The sequence below is a fragment of the Asterias amurensis genome, chromosome 14 (genome assembly GCF_032118995.1).
Source record: "Asterias amurensis chromosome 14, ASM3211899v1".
Lineage (NCBI taxonomy): Eukaryota > Metazoa > Echinodermata > Asteroidea > Forcipulatida > Asteriidae > Asterias > Asterias amurensis.
In genome coordinates this window covers 15,572,590-15,589,277 of record NC_092661.1, presented here as the reverse complement: position 1 = coordinate 15,589,277, position 16,688 = coordinate 15,572,590, and positions in this window count along the sequence as shown.

Sequence of the window (16,688 nt, the reverse complement as noted above, 5' to 3'; positions counted from 1 at the left end):
GGTTAGGAGCTGTTGAGAAAATGTTGGTTAGGAGCTGTTGATAAAATGTTGGTTAGAAGCTGTTGATAAAACGCTGGTTAAGAGCTGTTGAGAAAATGTTGGTTAGAGGCTGTTGAGAAAATGTTGGTAAGAAGCTGTTGAGAAAATGTTGGTTAAGAGCTGTTGAGAAAATGTTGGTTAGAAGCTGTTGAGAAAATGTTGGTTAGAAGCTGTTGAGAAAATGTTGGTTAGAAGCTGTTGAGAAAATGTTGGTTAGAGGCTGTTGAGAAAATGTTGGTTAGAAGCTGTTGAGAAAATGTTGGTTAGAAGCTGTTGAGAAAATGTTGGTTAGAAGCTGTTGAGAAAAGGTTGGTTAGAAGCTGTTGAGAAAACGTTGGTTAGGAGCTGTTGAGAAAATGTTGGTTAAGAGCTGTTGAGAAATTGTTGGTTAAGAGCTGTTGAGAAAATGTTGGTTAGAGGCTGTTGAGAAAATGTTGGTTAGAGGCTGTTGAGAAAATGTTGGTTAGAGGCTGTTGAGAAAATGTTGGTTAGAGGCTGTTGAGAAAATGTTGGTTAGAAGCTTTTGAGAAAACGTTGGTTAAGAGCCCTGTTGAGAAAATGTTGGTTAAGAGCTGTTGAGAAAACGTTGGTTAGAGGCTGTTGAGAAAATGTTGGTTAGAAGCTGTTGAGAAAATGTTGGTTAAGAGCTGTTGAGAAAATGTTGGTTAGAAGCTGTTGAGAAAATGTTGGTTAGAAGCTGTTGAGAAAATGTTGGTTAGAGCTAATACTTAACCTTTTGCCAATGAACCTGTTGGAAAAGTAGAGAGTTAGTCCTTTCTAAATAATCTAGGCCTATCTAAATACTCTAGGCCTTTCCTTACCACTAATACAAACCAATGCATTGCTGACATCTTTTCTCCACGGATGATCTGTTTTCTTTTCCCTCTGGTCTTGTCTCTCATCATCTTCAGTTCTTGTTTGTTCTTCTTTTTTTTCGCTTGGCATTTATTTGTTCTTGATATTTTGTTTCTTTTGCAGCGCTCGCAGCTAATGTGGTTTATTTTGCAGCGCTCGCAGCTAATGTGGTTAAAAAAAAAAAAACATAAACTTGTATTTGCTACAAGTTTTGTGACACTTTTTTCTTGTACTTGAACTTTGATCTAAATATAAATATTTTTTTGTTTGGTTATTACTTTTAAGATTTCAAAGACCTAGAGTTAAAAATGCCTACATTCAAAAGTGATGTAATGCGGATATTAGGAGTGTAAATATTTATTTAGCTGTGCTAAATTATCTATTTACTACCTCCTAAATCAAACATTAATCATCAAAAAGAATGGTGATTGGACAGAGATAATTACATTTGACACCTAATTATTTTTGATACAGTAAAAGACGTAGCAGCACAAAGGGGTGACATTTTCAATGACTTAATTTTTAGTTGCTTACATTCATAAGGGATGGAATTCTGATATACAGTTAATAAATATTAATTTAGCTGGACTAAATTATCTATTTATTATTCCTAATATCAAACATTCCTCGTCAAAATGAATGGTGATTGGACTAATAATGGACTAAAAATAATGGACTGCAAAGGAACACAGTTTTTTATTTGTTTATACCTCAAAGAGATAACATTTATTTGTTCATAAGAATTGTTGAAAATTATTATGACTAAAGTCTTAAATTGAATCAGATAGGCCTATACATTTGTTAATTAACATATTATTTTAAAATATAGTTATGACAATTTAAGTAATTATGACAACTGATGACTTGAAGAATCAACCCCGACAGAAATTTCCAGTAAGACCAGTCTCCTAATCAAAAAGCATCATTGGCTTTGACCAATATGCAACTCAAGAAATGCCCAGAAAGTGTGAAGTCACATTGAAAGCTGCACAAGCAAGGACAACATCAACAAGATTGACGAGGGAGAGGGGACGTTACAAACAGGGTGGGACTCTGCAAGAGAACGGGTTAGATCTTCTCTTACCCTTTGAAGTCTTCGTCTCGTCTTGATCTTGATCTTGAGAGTTAACTTGCTTTATCCGACCTCCACTATTGCACTCGGAAACTTTTCCGTATGGCGCCACCACTTTTTCATTCGATATGAAATAATATAGTATCTAATTAACCTCAATGAGATATCCCTTTTTTTGTAAAAATGAGTGAAAAAGTGGTGGTGCCATACATAAAGTTATCCTTGCACTCTTTCATGAATTTGATTTTTTGTCTTCACTTTTTTCTATTGCTTTTCTTCTGTTTTTTGGGGTGGTTTTGTTTGAGAAAGGTAAATTGAAAGTCCTGTTTTTCTTTGTTCTTTTCAAGGTGTTTTATATTATAGAAAGTCCATCCATTAACATTATTTAATTCAAAAAAGAGTTATGTACTTTCCATACAATTCCATATTTTCATGGTTGAACATTATTCTTTTTTTTGCTTTTTCAAAAACTAATCTGTGCACCAAAGGGGAAAAAATATTTTTATCATGTGAACACACACAATTTGTTTCTCATTTTGGGCCTCAAGCAAAATGCCACATGCCAATTTTAAAAAGTGGAGGTCGGATGTATAGCCAAGTTTTTTTTACCTTGGTCCATTGGTGAACCTCCAATATACGTCCACTACCACATATCCATAGATAACATCGCCCATCTGGTAGCAGACTCTCGAGAGTCATTGAGCACAATGATGTTCACCTTTATCTGCAACTCGAGAAACAGTCGCTTGAAGCTTGGCTGGCAACTGGTAACTCACTGCTGGCTGGTACACATTCGGATTCTATAGTGAGAAAAAAAATAAATGATACATTTTACATTTTCATTTTACGTTTTACATTTTAAAATCACACACAGAGAGAGACATGGTGCATTTTAATTGGTCATAGACTGGTCGCAATGGGGTATTTCCATTTGAGATTGCACCCGATTCGACACTGACAAAATAATTTTTTTATTTGCTTTCTTTTTGAGAGTGGTTGAAACCATTTTAGCCGCGCCAAGAGTTATTAATGTATTCAATAACAGCGTTTAGAGTATCCAAATAGTAGTAATTCTAGCGTACATTATCCATTTACTATAATTATGACAAACTAATTCACAAGTTATGTTCCTAAAAAGTCACTTACCTCAACAATATGTTGGAGAGGTGTCCCAGCTTCTGGCCCGCGAGAGAAATGCACAAGGTTTTTGAATCTTGTACTTCCAACATTGCCAAAGCACTCAAGCCTCAAAGCAATAATTGGTCTAAAAGTGCAACAGTTATGTTGCTGAAATAGTTCTGAATGCACATGAGTATGGTGCAAATAATGTTCATGAATTTATCAGTCATGTCAAGAAAGTTCATTGAAAACGCGACGTCCAAAGATAAGAGCCGAGAGGTACGGCCATGCTGCCATCCGCACGGTTCGCGACACTGTTCAGTAATGCCATGCGGGCCGCCCGGGTGTGCATACGCACAGCCCAATGAGCGAAGTCGAAAACAGCGCAAAACACCTTTTGCATAGTAACAATGATCTCAACTACAGATGGCATTCCAGAGTCGACCCAAGTCCAAGGAATTCACACGATTGAACTGAATGTCACAATACCTGGATGGATTCATTAATTTATTCCAGTTCGAAATGACACGAAGTATGCTAAGCTCAAATAAATTGTACGGAAGCGCAAAATGAACATTGGGAATATAAAGTCATTAAGTTATATGACTCACAATCTCATAGTTATGAAATGAGCATAAGTCATAGCTTTGACTTATGCTCATAATAGCTTAGTTCATACGAACTGCTCGCATTCACGGCTAAATGGGTTACTCAACAGGGCCAACTTTCATGAAACATGTAAGCAGCAGTTTTGTGCTTACGGAGCGGCCCTTAGCAGAAATGTTGCTAAGGGCCTACTTGAGAAAGCACGGTGGATTACAGTTTTGCTTAATACGCGCATTTTTCTGTCACAGTAAGCACACAAGCTTTACGAAATAATTGGGCCGTGCTCTGTACTGCGCCGGGCCCAATTTCATAAAGCTGTTTAGCAGAAAATACTGCTTAACACATTTCTTTGCTAAGCAAATTGAGTGGGACACCAGTCACAACAACATAAACCTAATGTTATTATGGCTGGCAACCTGGGTCTACTAAGCAATAATTTCCTTTGCTTAGCAGGTTTTCTTGGTTACCATGCTTCATGAAGTTCGGCCATGGTCTTATTAATAGCACACTCGGATTTCTTTGCTGAGCAAAAAATGAGTGAGGCATCAGTCACAACTTTGTAAACTCAATGTAATGTTGGCTGGTAACACGTTTCTGTTAAGCAACTTTGCTTAGCAAGTTTCTGTGCTTTCCATGCTGTATGAAACTTGGCCGTGGTCTTTTTTAGCACCCTCAGAATTCGCAGGAATGCAACATCGCTAACCGGCCCTTATCCTCGCGCACCCTATTATACTACAGGTGTTTCAATTGGTTGCATTTAATTGTGGCTTTTCTAAAGAGGGATTTAGGATTGGCAATGCCACAAATCTGCATATTAACCAATTTGTGTAATCCTGTTTTGTAAAGCCAATTGTTGTAAGCACAGTTGCATCAACTTGTACAAGTGTGGCCTTTCCTGCCCTAAGTAGGCCTACGTGCGATGTAGTAACTCTATTAAGCATCGTTGCGGATATTCTTTTTTAAGAGTTCCCCAAATTTTAAAGGAAATATAATTTTTGTATAAAAATAGCAAAGGATTCAAATACCATGAAGGTAGAAATACAGACAGCAGTGTTTTTATTATTCTAAATCTGATATATACACCTGTAATAATACTTCAATTTATTTGGGTATGTGTGCTGGGATTTTGCTAAGACAGTGAGCATAAATTATATGGGTGCCCGGATGCCCGTTAATTTGTGAATTTCTGGTGGTGGGGGGGGGGGGGGGGGCGGGGGGGGGGCTATGTGTGCCTGGTTTTTTTTATTAGTTTTCGGGTGGGCGTGCCCGGTGAGGCATCATGATGCAGTTTTACCGAGCAAGTAGGTCAGTGGACAAATTTTATAAAAGCAGAACATTCTGAGCCCAATTTCATAGAGCTGCTAATAAGCACAAACATTTTGCTTAGCATGAATTTCGTCCTTGATAAACACAGCATTACAAACCAACCATTTATTTCAAATTGCTGTAGGCCTATTGGTATTCAGCCGGTGTTTGTTCATCCTGAAAATCACGTGGAAATTTGGGTGGTAATCCGAATTTTATCAAGGCAAACATTTTATGCTAAGTAAATTTTTGTGCTAAGCAGCTGTTTAAAATTGGGCCCTGCTCAGCACATTACTTGGCTAAGCAAGAAATCACCGGGGTAACAGTCGCAGCAATGATAACTGTTGGTATTCTGGCTATAATTTATAAATGTTTGCTAAGCAACATTTTTTGTGTGCTTACAGGCCATCCTATGAAGTTTTGTTATTTTCCGGCTGATGGGAAATCAGCTAAAATATTATGCTATGCTGGATTATTTATTAATCCACACAATTTATGTTTGAAGTCGAAAGTTGAAAACATTTCTGGTTTGGAATGAGTTCAAATAAAAGCGTCGTTAATAATGGTTTTATTAGGCGAATTGCAGTTGATGCGGCGATTTTTTGTTTCTTCATTAGGTGGCGATAATTGTGTATAAGAAGCCCTATCTTTTGTTTATGTGATGAATCAAAATGTTTTTTTTACCCCTGGGCATTATTGTTAAGGTGATAGAAATTTGGTTTACCGCGTTTGTTAACCGATAGAGGGCGCCGTTGTGCTTTAACGGTAGTCGCACTGATGCAAAATGTCGAGATCGCAAAAAGGCATAACTTTGGGGATTACTTTATGTTAATTTATAAAGATATTGGTCTCAATCTCGTCTTCATTCCTGGTATGTAAATTAATTGTACACGTTAAATACCATTAATATTCACTATTTTATGTTCTATCTCCTGCTCTTCATAGATGAGATTGCTAGTTAATCAGTGTGGAGCGTAGTAATTGTAGCTGGGTTAGGCGGTTGGGTCTATTTATTGCGTCCTGTTTCTGTGTTGGTGTCTCTAAAAGTTGACACGTTTGGTAAACGATGAGAGAGTACAATCCAACATAGGAATCGCTCATGAATTCATTAGAGAGGCGGATCGGTTGGTTTTCTTTGAATTGTGAAAAAAGCTGTCGGCAGAGTAATTTTGAGCATACCTGTACCAGTGAGCAACTCCAAACTAACTTTAAGGTGTCGAGCCTTCTTACTGTCCCCGGACTTATGTAAAAACACCAAATTTATTTACGCGCCAACCGAGTGTATGCTTTGGGACACCTAGGACAGTTCTTTTTGGCTGAGGGGAAAGCAGCTCATGGTTTGTAAACGGAGACTTTTTAGCGACAGTTTTCTTTTAAGCGAAGACTTGTTTTTAGGTGACAGTTTTACGCGGTGACTTTTTTTTTAACCTGTGGACTAATTTTTGGGGCAGCAATTTTTGGACGCGATTTATGTTCAGGTTGCAACACTTGTTTGGGGTAGTGACTTTTCGGGGGGGGGCAGCGACTTCTTTGGAGCGGCGACTTTTTTGGGGTGGCGACTTTTTTATGGTGGATTTCTTTTGCAGTAGGGGGCCATTTGTTTTCAACGTGCCAACTGTTTTTTGTTTTTTGGCGGGGGGGGGGGGGTTAAACTTTTTTGGAGTTGATGAATTTTTGGGGTCGGTTGGGTCTCGAACAGTATACTCTGGTCGTCTCCAGGAAAATGTGTGATTGGTGTCAAAAAAATATCTTTATTTTCGAATGTGGGGTTGGTTTCAAAAATAATTTATTTTCGCGACTGTGTGGTTGGTATTAAAAAATTATTTTATTTTCGAATGTGTGGTTGGTGTCAAAAATAATTTTATTTTCGAACATGTGATTGGTGTCAAAAATGTTACCCACTCTGTAAATGTGTCACGTGTCGCCCAATGCAATATTAAGTTATGGACAGTTTAATGTCGAAAATGTGTTTTTTCTAGCCATGCGCATCTAAATTCCCGACTCTGTGGTTTGTTTTCGCATGTGTGGTTCGTGTCAAAAATATCTTTATTTTCGAATGTGTGGTTGGTATACAAAATATTTTGTTTTCGATTGTGTGGTTGGTGATAACAGATGTTTTATTTGAATGTTTGGTTTGTGTCAAAAAAAAATATTTTAGAATGTGTGGTTGGTGTTAAAAAAATATTTTATTTTTCGCGACAGTGTGGTTGGTGTCAAACAATTATTTCATTTTCGAACGTGTCGTTGGTGTTAAAAAAAACTTTTATTTTCGAATGAGTGGTTCATGGTGTCGAAAAATATTATCTTTTTCGCGACTGTGTGGTTGGTAATACAAAATTATTTCACACATTCGAAAATAAAATTATTTTTACACCAACCACACATTCGAAAATAAAAAACATTTTTGACACCAAAAAAATAACCACACATTCGAAAATAAAGTTATTTTTTGACTCCAACCACACATTCGAAGAAAAAAAAGTTGACACCAACCACATATTCAAAAATAAAAGTATTTTTGACACCAACGACACATTCGAAAATGAAATAATTGTTTATTACCAACCACACAGCCGCGAAAAAGAAATTTATTTTGACACCATGAACTTCTCGTTCGAAAATAAACGTATTTTTCGGGACTCGGTGGTTGGTGTCAAAAATGTTTTTATTTTTATTTTTGAATGTGTTGTTGGTGTCAACATTTTTGTTCTTCGAATTTGTGGTTGGTGTCAAAAAATACTTTATTTTCGAAGGTGTGGTTATTTTTTTGGTGTCAAAAAAATATTTTTATTTTCGAATCCGGGTTGGTGTAAAAGTAATTTTATTTTCGAATGTGTGTTTATTTTTTTTTTTTGTGTCAAAAATATTTTTATTTTAGAATGTGTGGTGGGTGTCAAAAAATATTTTCTTTTCGCGCCAGTGTGGTTGGTGTCAAAAATATATTTTATTTTCGAATATGTGGTTGGTGTCAATAATATTTTTTGGTTGGTGTCAATTTTCTTTTAAAATGTGTGGTTGGTGTCCAAAAATGTTTTTTTTTTGTAATGTTTGGTTGGTGTCGAAAAAATTATTTTATTTTCGAATTATGTGGTTGGTGTCAATTTTTTTTTGTCTCGAATGTGTGGTTGGTGTCAAAAAACATTTTTGTTTTCGAATGTTTGGTTGGTGTCAAAAAATAATGTTATTTTCGAATGTGTGGTTGGTGTCAATAAAAAAATTATTTCCGAAAGTGTGGTTGGTATCAAAATAACTTTTTATTTGAATGTGTGGTGTGTGTAAAAAAAGTGTGATTTTAGAGTGTGTGGTTTTGTCAAAAATGATTATCCTTTTCGTGTCAAAAAAAAAAAAAAAAAATTATTTTTGAATCTGCGGTTGGTGTCAAATTTTTTAATCTTGCGAATGTGGGGTTCGCGACAGTGTAGTTGGTGTCAAAATTGATTGTTTTTCGAATGGGTGATTGGTGTCCAGAATTTTTTCGAATGTGTGGTTGGTGTCAAAAAATATTGTTATTTTTCGAATGTTTGGTTAGTGTCAAAAAATCCGTTTATTTTCGAATGTTTGGTTGGTGTCAAAATATATATGTTTAATTTCGAAAGTGTGGTTGGTGTCAAAAAATACTTTTAATTTGATGTGTGGTTTGTGTCGAAATAATTATTTCATTTTCGAATATGTAGTTGGTGTCAACAAATAATGTTATTTTCGAATGTGTGGATGGTGTCAATAAAAAAAATTATTTTCGAATGTGTGGTTGGTCTAAAAAATACGTTTTATTTGAATATGTGGTGTGTCAAAAAAGGATGATTTAAGAATGTGTGGTTGGTGTCAAAAATGTTTTTTTTCGCGACTGTGTGGCTGGTATTAACAATTATTTTATTTTCGGATGTGTGGTTGGTGTCATTTGTTTTATAACTTTCGAATGTGTGGTTGGTGTCAAAAATATTTTTTATTTTCGAATGTGTTGTTAGTGTCAAAAATATTTTCATTTCCGAATGTGTGGTTGGTGTCAACTTTTTTCTTTTTTTTCGAATGTGTGGTTGGTGTCAACATATTTGTTATTTTCGAATGTGTGGTCGGTGTCCAAAAAAATTTCGCGACTGTGTGGTTGGTATTAACGAATACTTTGATTTTCGAATATGTGGTTGGTGTTGAAACAATTTTATTTTCGAATGTTTGGTTGGTGTCAAAAAATAATGTTATTTTCGAATGTGTGGTTGGTGTCAATAAACATTTTATTTTCGAATGTGTGGTTGGTATCAAAATAACTTTTTATTTGAATATGTGGTGTGTGAAAAAAAGTGTGATTTTAAAGAATGTGTGGTTGTGTCAAAAATGATTGTCTTTTGCGTGTCAAAACAAAAACAAATTGTTTTATTTTCGAATCTGTGGTTGGTGTCAAATTTTTTTAATCTTGCGAATGTGTGGTTCGCGACAGTGTGGTTGGTGTCCAAAAATTATTCATTTTTGAATGTGTGATTGGTGTCCAAAAATTTTTCGAATGTGTGGTTTCAAAAAATACATTTTTATTTTCGAATGTGTGGTTGGTGTCAAAAAATACTTTTAATTTGATGTGTGGTTTGTATCGAAAAAATTATTTCACTTTCGAATATGTAGTTGGTGTCAAAAAATAATTTTCTTTTCGAATGTGTGGATGGTGTCAAAACTATTTTTAAATTCGAATGTGTGGTTTGTGTCAATACAAAATTATTTTCGAATGTGTAATTGGTCAAAAATACGTTTTATTTAAATATGTGGTGTGTGTCAAAAAAAAGATGATTTTAGAATGTGTGGTTGGTGTCAAAAATTATTATCTTTTTTGTGTCCAAAAATTATATTATTTTTTGAATCTGTAAGTTTGTGTCAAAAATGGTTTTTTTTGCGACTGTGTGGCTGGTATTAAAAAAAATTTTTTTATGTGTGGTTGTGTGGTTGGTGTCATTTGTTTTTACTTTCGAATGTGTGGTTGGTGTTTAAAATAGTTTTATTTTCAAATGTGTGGTTGGTGTAAAAACAATTATTTTCGGGTCAAATAATAATTTTTATTTTCGAATGTGTGGTTGGTGTCAATTCTTTTCTTTTTTTTCGAATGTGTAGTTGGTGTCGACAAATGTTTTTATTTTCGAATGTGTGTTTGGTGTCAAAAAATATTTTTGTTTTCGAATGTGTGGTTGGTGTCAAAAACATTTTTTTATTTTCGAATGTGTGGTTGGTGTCAAAAACATTTTTTTTTTTTCGAATGTGTGGTTGGTGTCAAAAAATGTTTAATTTTCGATATTTTTAGTTTCGATTGTGTGGTTGGTGTCAAAAATACTTTTTATTTGCAGGTGTGGTTTGTGTCAAAAAGTAATTTTATTTTCGAATGTGTGGTTGCTGTCCGAAATATTGTCTTTTTCGCGACTGTGTGGTTGTTTTAACAAACTATTTTATTTTCGAATGTGTGGTTGGTGTCAAAAATACTTTGATTTCCGAATGTGTGGTTGGTGTCAAAAATATCTTTATTTTCGAATGTGTCATCGGTGTCAACAGATATTGTTATTTTCGAGTGTGTGATGTGGGTGTCAATTTTTTTTCTTTCTTTTTTCGAATGTGTGGTTGGTGTCAAAATTGTTTTTATTATCGATTGTGTGGTTGGTGTAAACAAATATTTATATTTTCGAATGTGTGGTTGGTGTATAAAATATTTTTTACTTTCGAATGTGTGGTTGGTGTCAAAAACATTTTCATTTTCGAGAGTGTGGTAGTGTCAAAAAACACCTCCTGAAGACGAGCAGCGTATACTGTCGAGCCCCATCCGCCTCTTTTCATAGCCAACACTCACCCTAAAAGATTTACACATGGTTGTACCCGCAAGTTTACGATTTACAGTTTCCTCTTATCTCACCACACCATGCAGTATTAACTTTCGTAAGCGTCCGTTTTCGTTATTTCACAACTTTCAAGAAGTTAGAAGCTAACAACCAGCTTGTTTTCTGCACTTTCAATTAGTTGTACTAAATAAGTAGCAACGACACATAGGTGTGGCAGTGCCGAAACAAATGCTTTAATAACCTGCAATTAATTCCAAGACATGCTCTCGGGGTTTTACTCTATACCCACGGTGGTGTTTTTCATTTGAACTTCCCGGGCTCACACAGATAAGTGTGAGCTACTGCGCATGACAGGTTGTTTTGAATAAGCATAATATAGTTTTATTTGAGTGTGCATATTTAACGAGATCCCGCCCATTTCACACTGCCATAAGTAGTGCACACACTGTGTTAAAACTCTGGGGCCTTATTCATGAAGCCCTCGTAAATCGGTCACTTACGTGGCTCTAAGTAAGACGTTAGTAAGACTTTAGTAAGCCCTTACGTGTTATTCACGAAGCATTCGTATCGCTTTACTACCGCGTTACTTACTAAACCTCTCGTAACGCCTTCTTAAGTGCGAACGCGCTTGAGCTGAACAGTCATGGATTTGTTATGTAATTCACTGGAGCGTGATCTCATTGTCCAGAACGAGTATTTATACAGTGACAGCACACTCACCCTAAAAGATTTACACATGGTTGTACCCGCAAGTTTACGATTTACAGTTTCCTCTTATCTCACCACACCATGCAGTATTAACTTTCGTAAGCGTCCGTTTTCGTTATTTCACAACTTTCAAGAAGTTGGAAGCTAACAACCAGCTTGTTCTTTGCACTTTCAATTAGTTGTACTAAATAAGTAGCAACGACACATAGGTGTGGCAGTGCCGAAACAAATGCTTAATTAACCTGCAATTAATTCCAAGACATGCTCTCGGGGTTTTACTCTATACCCACGGTGGTGATTTTAATTTGAACTTCCCGGGTTCACACAGATAAGTGTGAGCTACTGCGCATGACAGGTTGTTTTGAATAAGCATAATATAGTTTGATTTAAGTGTGCATATTTAACGAGATCCCGCCCATTTCACACTGCCATAAGTAGTGCACACACTGTGTTAAAACTCTGGCCCCGGAGTAAAATTTACGAAAACATCACAGTGTTCACATCTGTGGATTGACAGACAGTCACACTAACATAAAGGTGTGTTCAAACTGCCTGGCCAGAAGAGCATATTAAAATAATTTATAAACAGTAATATTTCTCTCAAGATTATGCCAGTGGTTCATTTAAAGTACCGTCAACCTCAAAAAGCCGTTTCACAAGTGTTTATCAAAATATATATAGGCCTATAAACCGTTCTGATAATTTTGTATGGATCTGTATAATATTACAAGGTTTGTTGCTTTTATTGTGTAGTACATTTGAAATAATAAAGGTCAAAAAAATGTAGAACCCGTAAAGAGCTTTGTTGACGTTGTACCATTAAATGTCACCGTACACTGAACACAGCGTGTTCGATGGCCACCGCAGAGTGGACGTGGTGTTACCACACTGCGGTTACACTACAGCCTTTGTTTAGACCATGGGGGAATAAATTTATTCCTCCATGGTCTCAAATAAAAGTATTTTTGACACCAACCATACATTCGAAAATATTGTTTTGTTTACACCAACCTCACATTCGAAAATAAAGATATTTTTGACACCAACCACACATTCAAAAATAAACTTATTTTTTGACACCAACCACACAATCGAAAATCCAATATTTTTTTAATACCAACCACACAGTCGCGAAAATAAAAATATTTTTGACACACTCCCCACATTCGAAACTACAAATATTTTTTGACACCAACCACACATTGTCCTGAAGACGACCAGAGTATACTGTTCGAAACGTCGAGACCCAACCGACCGAAAAATATGATCGACCCCCAAAAAGTTCAACCCCACCCCCCGCAAAAAAACAAAACAAAAAAAAAAGTTGGCAAAAAAAATAAATAGCCCCCATGCTGCAAAAAAAAAATCCACCTTAAAAAAGTCACCACCCCAAAGTCGCCACCCCCAAAAAGTCGCCGCCCCAAACAAGTCGCTGCCCCCCGAAAAGTCACTACTCCCAAAAAAGTGTCGCAACCTGAACATAAATCGCGTCCAAAAATTGCTGCCCCAAAAATTAGTCCACAGGTGAAAAAAAAGTCTCCGCGTAAAACTGTCACCTAAAAACAAGTCTTCGCTTAAAAGTAAACTGCCGCTAAAAAAAAATAAAAAGTCGCCGTTTACAAACAACGAGCTGCTTTCCCCTCAGCCAAAAAGAACTGTCCTAGGTGTCCCTACGCATACACGCGGTTGGCGCGTAAATAAATTTGGTGTTTTTACACAAGTCCGGAGACAATAAGAAGGCTTGACACCTTAAGTTAGTTTGGGGTTGCTCACTGGTACAGGTATGCTCAAAATTACTCCGCCGACAGCTTTATTCACAATTCAAAGAAAACCAACCGATCCGCCTCTCTAATGAATTCATGAGCGATTCCTATGTTGGATTGTACTCTCTCATCGTTTACCAAACCATGATATTCGTTTCTTAACAACGCTTTTATTTGAACTCATTCCAAACCAGAAATGTTTTCAACTTTCGTCTACAAACATATTGTGTGCATTAATTAAATAATCAAGCATAGCATAATATTTTAGCTGATTTCCCATCAGCCGGAAAATAACAAAACTTTATAGGATGGCCTGTAATGCTGTTTTTATCAAGGAAGAAATTCATGCTAAGCAAAATGTTTTTGCTTATTAGCAGCTCTATGAAACGGGGCCCAGAATGTTCTGCTTATATAAAATTTGGCCACTGACCTACTTGCTCGGTAAAATTGCATCATGATGCCTCACCGGGCACGCCCACCCAAAAACTAATAAAATAAAGGCACACATAGCCCCCCCCCCCCCCCCCCCACCACCAGAAATTTAATTAACGGGCATCCGGGCACCCGTATATATTATGCTACCTGTCTATAGCAAAATCCCAGCACACATACCAAAATAAATTGAAGTATTATTACAGGTGGTTATATTAGATTTAGAATAATAAAAACACTGTCTGTATTTCTACCTCCATGGTATTTGAATCCTTTGCTATTATTATACAAAAGTGATATTTCCTATAAAATTTGGAGAACTGTTAAAAAATATATCAGCGACGATGCATAATAGAGTTACTCCATCGCACGTAGGCCTACTTAGGGCAGGAAAGGCCACACTTGTACAAATTAATGCAACTGTGCTTACAACAAGTGGCTTTACAAAACAGGATTACACAAATTGGTTAATATGCAGATATGTGGCATTGCCAATCCTAAATCCCTCTTTAGAAAAGACACAATTAAATGCAACCAATTGAAACATCTGTAGTATAATAGGGTGCGCGAGGATGGGGGACGGTTAGCGATGTTGCAATCATTCGAGCGTTGGCCGTATGCCAACTGAGTCTTGCAGGTTGACACATGCAATTCCGAGGGTGCTAAAAAAGACCACGGCCAAGTTTGATAAAGCATGGAAAGCACAGAAACTTGCTAAGCAAAGTTGCTTAACAGAAACGTGTTACCAGCCAACATTACATTGAGTTTACAGAGTTGTGACTGATGCCTCACTCATTTTTTGCTCAGCAAAGAAACCCGAGTGTGCTATTAATAAGACCATGGCCGAACTACATGAAGCATGGTAACCAAGAAAACCTGCTAAGCAAAGGAAATTATTGCTTAGTAGACCCAGGTTGCCAGCCAAAATTACATTAGTTTTATATTGTTGTGACTGGTGTCCCACTCAATTTGCCTAGCAAAGAATGTGTTAAGCAGTATTTTCTGCTAAACAGCTTTATGAAACTGGGCCCTGTGTAGATACAGAGCACGGCCCAATTTCGTAAAGCTTGTGTGCTTACTGTGACAGAAAAATGCTCGTAAGCAAAAATTCACAATGATTTTTCAAGTTGGCCAATAGCATAATATTTCTGCTAATAAGGGCCGCTCCGTAAGCACACAACGGCTGCTTACATGTTTTGTGGAATGTGGCCGTGTTGAGTGACCTAATTAGCCGTGAATGCATGCAGTTCGTATGAACTAAGCTATATATATGATCATAAGTCAAAGCTATGACTTATGCTCATTTCATTATGAGTCATATAACTTATAATAATGACTTTATATTCCCAATGTTCATTTTTGCGCTTCCGTACAATTTATTTGTACCCGAACCCGTCCACAAAAGGCATGTTTGAAAAACACCTTTGTTCTGATGGTTGAAGAGGCTTAGCATACTTCGTGTCATTTCGAACTGGAATAAATTAATGAATCCATCCAGGTACTGTGACATCCAGTTCATTGGTGTGCATTCCTTGGACTTGGGGCGACTCTGGAATGCCACCTGTAGTTGAGATCATTGTTACTATGCAAAAGGTGTTTTTGCGCTGCTTTCGACCCGCTCATTGGGCTGTGCGTCTACACACCCGGGCGGCCCGCATGGCATTACTGAACAGTACTGTCGCGAACCGTGCGGATGGCAGCATGGCCGTACCTCTCGGCTCTTATCTTTGGACGTCGCGTTTTCAATGAACTTTCTTGACATGATTGATAAATTCATGAACATTATTTGCACCATACTCATGTGCATTCAGAACTGATTCAGCAACATAACTGTTGCACTTCTAGACCAATTATTGCTTTGAGGCTTGAGTGCTTTGGCAATGTTGGAAGTACAAGATTCAAAAACCTTGTGCATTTCTCTCGCGGGGCAGAAGCTGGGACACCTCTCCAACATATTGTTGAGGTAAGTGACTTGTTAGGAACATAACTTGTGAATTAGTTTGTCATAATTATAGTAAATGGATAATGTTCGCTAGAATTACTACTATTTGGATATTCTAAACGCTCTTATTGAATACATTAATAACCCTTGGCGCGGCTAAAAAGGTTTCAACCACTCTCAAAAAGAAAGCAAATATTTTGTCAGTGTCGAATCGGGTGCAGTCTCAAATGGAAATACCCCATTGCGACCAGTCTATGACCAATTAAAATGCACCATGTCTCAGGGGCGTTTTCAAATGTAAAACACAACCAAAAATGTAAACTGTATCATTTTTTTATCTTCTCACTATAGAATCCGAATGTGTACCAGCCAGCAGTGAGTTACCAGTTGCCAGCCAAGCTTCAAGCGACTGTTTCTCGAGTTGCAGATAAAGGTGAACATCATTGTGCTCAATGACTCTCGAGAGTCTGCTACCAGATGGGCGATGTTATCTATGGATATGTGGTAGTGGACGTATATTGGAGGTTCACCAATGGACCAAGGTAAAAAAACTTGGCAATACATCCGACCTCCACTTTTTAAAATTTGCATGTGGCATTTTGCTTTAGGCTCAAAATGAGAAACAAATTGTGTGTTTTCACATGATAAAAAGATTTTTAACCCTTTGGTGCACAGATTAATTTTTGAAAAAGCAAAAAAATGAACATGTTCAACCAGGAATGTTATGGAATTGTATGGAAAGAACATAACTCTTTTTTTTTGTGCAAGAGAGTTAAATAATGTTGATGGATGGACTTTCTATAATAAAAAAAACACCCTGAAAAGAACAAAAGAAAAACATAACTTTCAATTTACCTTTTTCAAACAAAACCACCCAAAAACCAGAAGAAAAACAATAGAAAAAAGAGTGCGAGGATAACTTTATGTATGGCGCCACCACTTTTTCACTCATTTTCACAAAAAAGGGATATCTCATTGAGGTTAACTAGGTAGATACTATATTATTTCATATCGAATGGAAAAGTGGTGGCGCCATACGGAAA